The 9,208-nt window shown below is 42.0% G+C and overlaps 1 protein-coding gene across 3 annotated transcripts in view; it reads left to right on the top strand.

Moving 5' to 3' along the window:
- MYO1B (myosin IB) overlaps positions 1–9,208 on the top strand; it is a 113,324-nt gene that overhangs the window by 20,553 nt on the left and 83,563 nt on the right. The gene's annotated exons all lie outside the window — the stretch shown is intronic.

Below are 9,208 nucleotides of genomic sequence, written 5' to 3' on the forward strand. Positions count from 1 at the left end.
TTAGACTAGGTAACCTTTAAAGGTCCCTTCCAACCCAAACTATTCTATTATTCTATGAAATGTAAGAGTCAGATTGAGCCATCAGAGAACAGTGCCAAATCTCTCCATGTAGCCAAAGATGACGAGATAAATGGGCTCATTCCACTGGAAGAGAATACAAGTTTTGTGTTTTCTAGTCTCTTTCACAATAGTTATATTTGACGCTGAATGTTTGATGTTGGAGATCCTAGTGCCAGCTCCATTTACCTCTTTGAAATTCCAGATCTTCTCTGTAAGAGCTCCCTCTGCAAGAGCATTCAGATCTGGATCCTCTGACGGTCCCCTTGTACCATCCTGGGTATGGTCACTGTAAGCCGTTTAAGAAAATTAGCTAAGTTTCATGCCATGGTGCAAACAGGGCAATAAGTGTACTCCTAACAGTTAGAGAACAGACTACCGCTTGATTACCTGTTGTTCAATTTTATGTGTATTTGATGGAAAATTTAATGGACTTGGGTGTTAGGTTGCATACCAGAGTGCAAAGCTGGAGGCTGTGCCTATAAAAATAAGCACGAAGGCTGGTGAAGCTGGAGTTATGCCAAATATTCTACTAAAGACCATCAGATTCTGCAGTAATCTCATGCTGAGTGGTTTTGGGGGGAAGGGCTCATTGGGTAACATGCATGTGTTAATTGGAAATGGGAATCTCGGAGTTTAGTCATGTCTGGAAATGTTGGGGGTATGTCTGACCAAGAAAAATCTCACTAGAAAGCTGTAATTGTTTATTATACTCTTTTTGCAACTCTTAAACTTTTCATTGATAAAATTTGCATTGCATTTTCGCATAAGTTCTTTTCTGTAAATATTGGTAACAAAAGCCTGTGAGAATTTTTCTTCAACTTTACAGAGTAAAATGTGACTCATGGGCAATGCAGTTAGCAAGTAGAAAAAAATACAATGTTGATTATTTGAAGGTTCCAGGGAGCAGTTTGTGCAGCTAAAATGTGCAACCTAGAGACTGCATGGAAAACTTCAAATACATTTATAAAATCCAGTTTGTATGTGACTGACTAATTTTGACTCTCTGTTGAACTCCCTCCATGAACTTTTTATTTTTATTTTTATTATTTTATTTTTTTTAAGTTGGCTGAAATATCCTCAACCAATCCAGCTCAGCAATTATTTTTTTCTTTGTATTTTGGGATGTTGACAAATGGGAGGGGGGCATCTGTTCATATGTGTATTTACAGTGACTCCTGGATGGTAGATATTTGGGATAAGTTGTAGTATATGTATCAGTCTGAAACTTATTTTTGTACTGGGTTTGTTGCTTTGTGAGGCATGTGGAAGTGGCAAGGGAGGCGTGAAGAGTTTGGAGGGGAGCGGAGCTGCGTAGGCTCGCGGGAGTCAGCCTTTAGAGGCCAGATACAGCTTTATTCTGCTGCCCTGCACATTTTTCCCGCAGTTATGTTGTTTCTTGAAGTCTTCCCAAATTTGCAGAGGTCAGCATTTTGTTCCTAACAACAAAATGTTTGTTTGCTTTTTGTTCTTACAACAAAACAATCTTTCTCTGATGTCAGCGTTTAATTTGTATTTTTTGTGCGTGGAGTTTGTGGGCTGCTTTGGGCAGGAATAGTCTTATGGTACTGAACACATGTTGCTTTATCACTGAAACATTAAATATTTGGAATTCCAGTGTAATATCTCAGTGTTAGCTGTTTGAGGTAGCATCCTTGCGGCTACCTTCTGGTGGTGTGGCTGTTGTGGTGTGCTTGTTTCACAGACTGAGCTGCTTCCTGTTGATCTCTATTGTTCTAATATTTTCCGGGTAGCCTTTTTGTTTCTGACTTGCTTTTAATCCACCATGTCTGTCTATATTATAGATTCATGCCTTTTTCAGCTACCTTAAACTATTTAGGAGTTTACTGAATTGCTGTCAGGCATAGTGGCTTTATTCCTGCTGCATTCATACCTGGTATTCCAGGTGCTACATTTGGAAGAAGAGGGTGGGGGACAGAATTATGTGAATGAGACCAATTGTCTTGGTCTGCATCGGCCTTGCGTGACCATCCCTCCATATAACTCTTGCTGTTGTGAAGAACAGAGTTTTGTGGTATTGGGAAACATAAACCCAGCCTGCTGGGAAAATCTTCATTGTGACATGATTGAGTGATTGTTGAAGTTCAATTTTATTTTCATTTTCATTACCTTCTGATGTCAGCATGACCGTGTTGGTCTTTAGTATGTTGGTTTTGAGGCCAGATGGAGTCCTCTGTTGGGTTTTGGAGAGGGTTGTTGCCCCCTGCGGTTTCGGGTATGTCCTAGCTGCCTGCATGCCTGTTGGTATCAGGTCCGTGCCTTTGCTGCTCCTGCAGCAAGACGCAGGAGAGTCTATCCCCCTGCCAGACCTGGCCCTGCTCTCTTGTACCTCGATGTATTTACTTGTGTTTATCCAGCGAGTCCAGCCTGGACTGCTGGTCTTCCTTTGGGAGTTTGAGGAGTGGCAGGTGTGGTGGCTGAGTCATTTCTTAAAAGGCAGGATGGTTTGAGAGCCAGAGCAGAGCAGCCAGCCATCCGCCTGTGATGGGAGCCCAGGGGACTGAGTTTCCTCAGATCTCCTTCTCTTCCTCCCTCGGGGGATGTCTGCATTGGTTTGAGCAATTTTCCCAGCAATGCCTCAACAGTTTCCCTCTTTTGAGAGAAGCTACTGAGTTATAGTAATAATATTGTTGCAGCTGCCACGGGCTAGGGCCTTGAAGCCTGCTGCTTCTGCTTCAGATGTGAAGAAGGGGTTTTGTGCCCAAGGCACATCTTTTCCTGTGATAGCTTGTGGTCTAAGAAGTAGTATTCTGCCTCCCCGCAAATCTTGCTTTGCTTGTTATCTAGATAGAAATTGCATTGGTCCTCTGTCCCTTCGCATCAGCCTGCTCTGGTAAAACAGACTTTGTAACTTGCCTGGGGTCAGGAGTAAAGATTTTTGCAGCCAGCAGGTTGGTTACTTTTAAACTTGAAGTGCTTCATGGGAGGAGAGTTACCTATCTCAAGGAAGTGCTTTCCTTCCTTTCCTTTTTGTACAGCTCCCACGATGCTGAGCGTAGTGTTTGAGGCACCTATTTGTAGGGCTGTATGCAGTATCTGCATAAAGCAGTGAGAAAACATGAATGAGGATCACAGAAAATTATATGCATCTTGTGGGCTGTGTGTAGGGGTTGTCTTCCCTACACGCTTTTTTACCTCTGATGTGACACTTTGAAAAAAGATAGGTGGTGTAGGAAATGTGTCCTATAGGGCCCCAGAGATTGTTACAGTGTTGGGTCTGCCCCAAAATGCTGTGTATTTCTTTACTAAGGTGATGCCGACATTTTGGCCATTTACTAGTGGTTTCAGTGGACATTATAGGAAATAAAAACACAAAAGGAAGCTTAATGAAAGATTGGCAAACAACAGAAATAGAAGCAAAAGCGTCCAAATACTGTAAAAACATGGTTCTCACCCTGAAGAACATAGGTTAGCCTTGGCTGCAGCGAGGCAGGAGACTTCCCTCCCACATTTTATTCATACAGAAATAATGAAACATTTTGGAGTGAGTGCTCTTGCTAATGTTTTCACCAATGGTTTCTTGGCATAGACACTATCCAATCTCCAGCTACTGTTTGCTTATGAAAACAAGTCTTTATCTTTTCAAAAGTGAGCAAGGACTAACATTCTGGAGTATTTAAATGCTTGCCTTAAAATTTCTCATGTCTGCTTTGGGTTGACTTCCTCATCACTTACTTCACAGGTTTCGTCTGTAATTGCATCCTGCATAGGAATTTTGTTTGTTTATGTAAAAACATCCCAATGTAGTCAGAGAGGTGGATGGCTGAGATGATTAGTCTGCTTTGCTAATAATAACATTAGAGTCTGTCATAATGATCGCGAGGTTAGCAGCAATATTCACTGAGCAGCAGAGAGATTTCTGTGCCCTCGAGAAACTCAGAAGAGAAACCTGATAATCTGTGCACATGCATCCCCTTTAAAGACTCGCTTCAACTTGCCATGTGGGTGTCTTTCTCTGGCAAGCCCTCTGCTCTTACTTCAGGGCTCGGATCTAAAACAGGTTGCAGTACGATTAAGGGCATGATCCTGGCTCGTGCGGGTTACCCGTAGCTTGTTCAGACTGCTGCTGTTTGCACAGTGGCTTGCAGGATCAAGCCTGTATTGAAGAATATTTTAGCAGTGGTGGTATCCTTTCTGACATAGGTTGCCTGTGTCATGATTGTTTGCTTTGGGGTATAGATGTGTGCTTCTACCTTTGTGTTACCTGTTTGAGCTTTGTTTCTTGAGTTACTGTATCAGCCATCAACATATTTGGTACGTGATACTGATACATGCTAATGCTGAATTTTGTCTCCTCTAGCAATAAGATGGTTCTGCTTAAACTGTTGAACTGTGGATACTGTTGCCTCAGTTTTCTTCTTTGGCTTGATTTCTGCTCCCCCCAGCCCAATTTCAGGAACTCAGTGCTCTTCTGTGCAGTTTTCTTTACAGTCTTTACTGTCCTGTCCAGGTTTACAAGGCTGCCTATCATGATTAATAACTGCATTAAGCACATATAATAGCTTACCAGGATTGTTTTGGGTGTTGTTTTTTTTTTTCTATTACAACATACAGACTTTGTCCACTAGATTTCTGGGGCAAAAATGCTATGTCCAAGAGGGTGGTCTTGACCAAGAGAGTTTTAATCATCATGGGAAATAGGCTGTGTTTGTCCAGAAATGCAGTATTATATTTCTTCACTCATACAAGCATAATTAGAAAGGACTCCATTGAAACTACAGTGAAAAATAGTATCAAGGAAAAGGAGAGGTTTCTCGGTGGGGGGGGGCGGGGGGAGAGAGAGAGGGAAAGACTACATATGAGAGTCTGGTTTGTATTTTCAGTTTACTGCAGACTAGCTTTTGGAAAAGTACATTTTTAGCATTGACTTTCCTTCCAGTGAGGGGAGTGGAAAAAGGCCGCCTTATCTGTAGCAACCTGCTGATTATTGCAGCCTCTTTAGAGCTGATCAGGAACTTTGTAGAGATGCTGTATTTGCTGGGAAATACTAATGAGAGGAGTCAAAGCACAGAAGTTTCTTTTGCTAAGGACTAGTGCCGTGTGATGCTGTGTGAGTCCAACCCTTACTGGATATACTGGGAAAATTCACACAGAAGCTCCTGTTCAAGGAAATCAAACTTTGTTAGTTCCTGTTCTTTCCACTTGATCATTGCTCTTGGGGATCCTGGGGTTGGGCCTGCATAGTTGCTTGCAGATGGTACTCGGAGGCTCTGCTCATGCTTCAGGCTCACTGAAGCAGGAGGCGTTGGCTCAACACAAAGTGCAGCTGCATGGCTTGGATCACAGGTAGAGTTTATTTTCTACATGCTGTCATGAAACAGTGCAGGCAAACCCTGGAGTATTACAGGATGAAATCCTAGTTTGTTTGTTTGTGTTTTTCACGTACCCAGTCCATCCCTCTCCACCAAACAACACAAACACCTACATTGCTATACACAGCAATACAGTAAATCAAAGCCCCAGAAATAGTAATAATGGTCTAAGGTGGTTTTGCTTTTAGTCTTGATGTTACTCTTTTCCTTGTTCTTTACAAACATAGTGTCTTGCAACTTTGTGAGTGTTTCAGACCTGAAAAACACAATAGACCAAAAGCAGGGTGCATTTAGCTATTTTATTGTGGCCAACCACAATGACAAACAAATTTAAGCACACAGCATGATTGTTCAAATAAGAAATGATATTTTAATAAGGTACTGATCTAGTTGCTAATGTTTATTGAAGTGAGAAACTTCATTATGGAGCAACACTGCAATGTTAAGTTTGCCAGGTTCTGTCTGAGTTTGAGACAGTTCAGAAAACTGAGGACATGTAAATACAGGCTTCCTCTGCATCTGCCATCTCCTTGGCCTCAGCTGTTCTGAGCATGCAGCGGCACACGTGCTTATGAGCTGGCAAGATCCAGAACCGCAGTAGATCAGGCAAAGGTTGCTTTGCAGAGGATGTCACAGATCCAGAAAAGCATTTAAAGATGCGGAGTAGGCTGTTAATGATAGCCCCAGTGCTGCAGCCTGGAGCCTACAGCTCCTGTGCTGCAGCCTCAACTGCTGTCGATAATGTTCCCTCCCTTCTGCAGCTGCAATCTTCTCTCTTCTGGACCCTTGGGGTATTACAAGACTAACTTTGCCAGCAGGAAAAATAGGTTTGTTAATATACTGTGTCCCACAGTGTGAAATGTTCTCCCATAAGCTCTACTAGTGGTCTTCTAAAAGCTTCCCTTCTCAAGCGGGCCTGTAGTGCCTCTTCCCTGTGTATCAGATTTTACTGCAGTGCTTGTGCATCCTGGCTGCAGAGGTGTGTTGGGACCTTCTGCCGGGCTCTCTGTGAGGTTTTTGCAACCTCTCAGCTGAAAAGGTCCACAGGCATTTCAGGCAGTTTGCCAGGTTCTAGCAATAGCTTTCCTCAGTGCTTGGCTGAGAAGAGGCTGCTGCCTGTAGTTTCTCCCAAGCAACAGGAGCCTCACATCGTCTTGCTATTTCAGGCCTCTTAAGCCAATCTGAAAGCTGGTTGGGTTAGAAAGACACAGAAGGCCTTGCAAGGCACATGTAAGCTTCAAGTAGCAGTAATATCTTGCCCCAAGTGGTTACATTGGCTTTCAGTCCTAGGGGGAGAAAATCAGGCATCAAAGTGTCTTGGTCATTGCATTCCCAACAGTACTTAGAAGTGGTGTGTAACAAATATTATCAGCTTTTCCGGTTGAATTGTGATTTAGAATTTTCTTCCAGCTTGGGGTGTTAAACCCTTTACTGAACAGGAATGAGTTGTACGTGTTGTTTTGGTGGAGAATGCAGAATGTGTTGTCATTTGACCTGATAGAAATGTGAATGCTTTTTTCTGCAGATGAAATGTTAGCCCATTACAGTGTTGCTGTGCTACATGATAGATGCACTGACAAATGACGAGTGAGAGTCCTTTTGGTTTGGGTTCTGGAAAAACACACCAAGGAGGCAGGATTTGCCTTTTTGAGTTATTGCAATAAAGGAGAAATTTGGAGGAAGGAGTATTATCAAGAGTCTCTAGATAGCAAAACTTGAGGACACAACAGATCTTGTCCAAACTTGCATAATGAGACCATGTCAAAGCCAAGAAAGAAATCAAATCTCCTGACTGCATTATGTGCATTCATCACCATGAGGACATTCCTCTGGGGTTTCATTTTTTCCTTAAACAGGGAAAATGAAGGATCTCTTTAGTCCCTGGGGTGCCACGGTATGGTCTCCCACTACTCTGGGGCGTTCTTCTTTCAGCACTGGAATGTCTCTGTGTTTGTTGCTTGCTCAAGGATTTAAGCCATTTATTTTGTTTGTTTATAATAGAGTTCTGGTGGGAAGGCAGATGCTATGTGGGAAAGCTATTTTCCGGATCTGTTTATCCCCATTATGTGGAATCTCACAGACCACCAGTAGCAAGTAGCTATTAGGCATCAGCTTTGAGATATTGGCATTTTTAGAAGAGGAAATGTATTAGTTCTTGTAAGCAGTTTTGCAGCAAAAACAATGATTTCTTGGCATGCTTGGGCTTGGTGTTTAAAATGGACATGAGTATGTCTTTGTTTCTATATAGTCATTTGACCTTTTGAAATATTGGTATTTTAGGAAATGGTCTGTATTTGTTCATGCCTGACAATAAACAGCTGACTTGAATTCCCAAAATATATCATCTAAGCAATACTTAGCTATGAAGAGATGGTTCTAAATAAATCTCATTTGAATGCCTGTATTCAAAATTAAAAATCAAGGTTTTCACTTTTGCTCATCTTTCTTTACCTTGGCATCTCAGGGTACTTCAAGGAACTTAGCAATTAAATTGTATGCTATTATGGTAGCAGAATAGCTGAAGAGGGAGAGTCTTTGAGTTGCAAAGAATTCCTGTTTCAAAGTATAATCTTCAAGATCTGGCCTTCATCTCTCTTCTGCCGATGCTTTCCAGCACTGATTTCACAGCAGGCTGAATTCACAGATTCTTATGATTTAGGAGGAAACAAGTTGATATGTTAATGTTTAATCAGGAAGGAGTCCTAACTGGGGTATCCATGCACTTGTGAAGACTAGAAAGCTTCTTACTCTTGGGTATCTGTTATTCTTGCCATGAATCTGTAGGCTTGCAAATTGCCAAAGCCATATGTGTTCAGAGAGCAAAATAAACACTGTAGAAAGGCAATTTTTGCATTTTCTTCTTGTTCAGCCAAAGAGATTAGACATAGATGGAAAACACTTTCCTCCTTAGGGGGAGGATAACCACAAAATTAGAACAATTTTTTTTTTTTTTTAATTTAAAGAAAATATATATAAGCACACACTGAAGCATGTGTTTGAAAGAATCAAAAATCTTAATTATTTGGGGATTTTCTCAACAGACTGTATCTGAATGCCTTTGGGGGCACTTCCCTCCCAGGTTGCAGTGCAAGGCAGATTGGACTTGTCCCTTTTTTGAGTTGCAGCCTGGCTGCCAAGATGTGAGGCACCTGCAGGCTTGCTCCCCCTCGCAGCACTCTGCATGGGCTCTTGGTGTGAAACCATCCTGTTTCTAGGGTATTTGGTGTGTTCTGGACTCGGATGCATGGAGGGAAATGTTTTGGAGAAGGTTTCTGGCCAGTTCCAAAGGAGAGGAGAAAGTATGCGTTGTTTAGAAATGGTGAGTCTTGAGTCCAATTAGTGAAGTGTTGTGTTTCATCATAGCAGCAGTTGTACACTGAATTGTCAGCAGTGGCTGCTTCTGTTTGATTCTGTGCGTAGTAAACACTGCAAGGACCAACTATGAGAGTCTCTGGAAGCTCATGCTACTTGTGTTATCACTGCAATCACAGAAAATGCCATGTAAGTTCACAGCTTGCCTGTGCATGTGCATGCTGTGGAAAATGGGAAATCTTGCTTTCTTAGCTTTCTGCTTAGGACCAAATTTGGTTAGCATTTAGCAGAAAATTGCTTTAGACATGAAAGATAGGGAAGGGTTGCACCAATTAATACTTTTAATTTGTGACTGTAGCTCTGGAGGTACTTCAGTGCTCTGCTGAACCTGTTGGTGAGTAGCTTGGGCTCCTTGTGCCTCTATTCCCATTTAAAAATGCGTTTTACAGCACTTCCCTGGAAGAAGAATTGCGGGGAGAAATCCAAATAGTGATTGCAAGGTACTA

Source organism: Buteo buteo, chromosome 5 (genome assembly GCF_964188355.1).
Source record: "Buteo buteo chromosome 5, bButBut1.hap1.1, whole genome shotgun sequence".
Taxonomy (NCBI): Eukaryota; Metazoa; Chordata; class Aves; order Accipitriformes; family Accipitridae; genus Buteo; species Buteo buteo.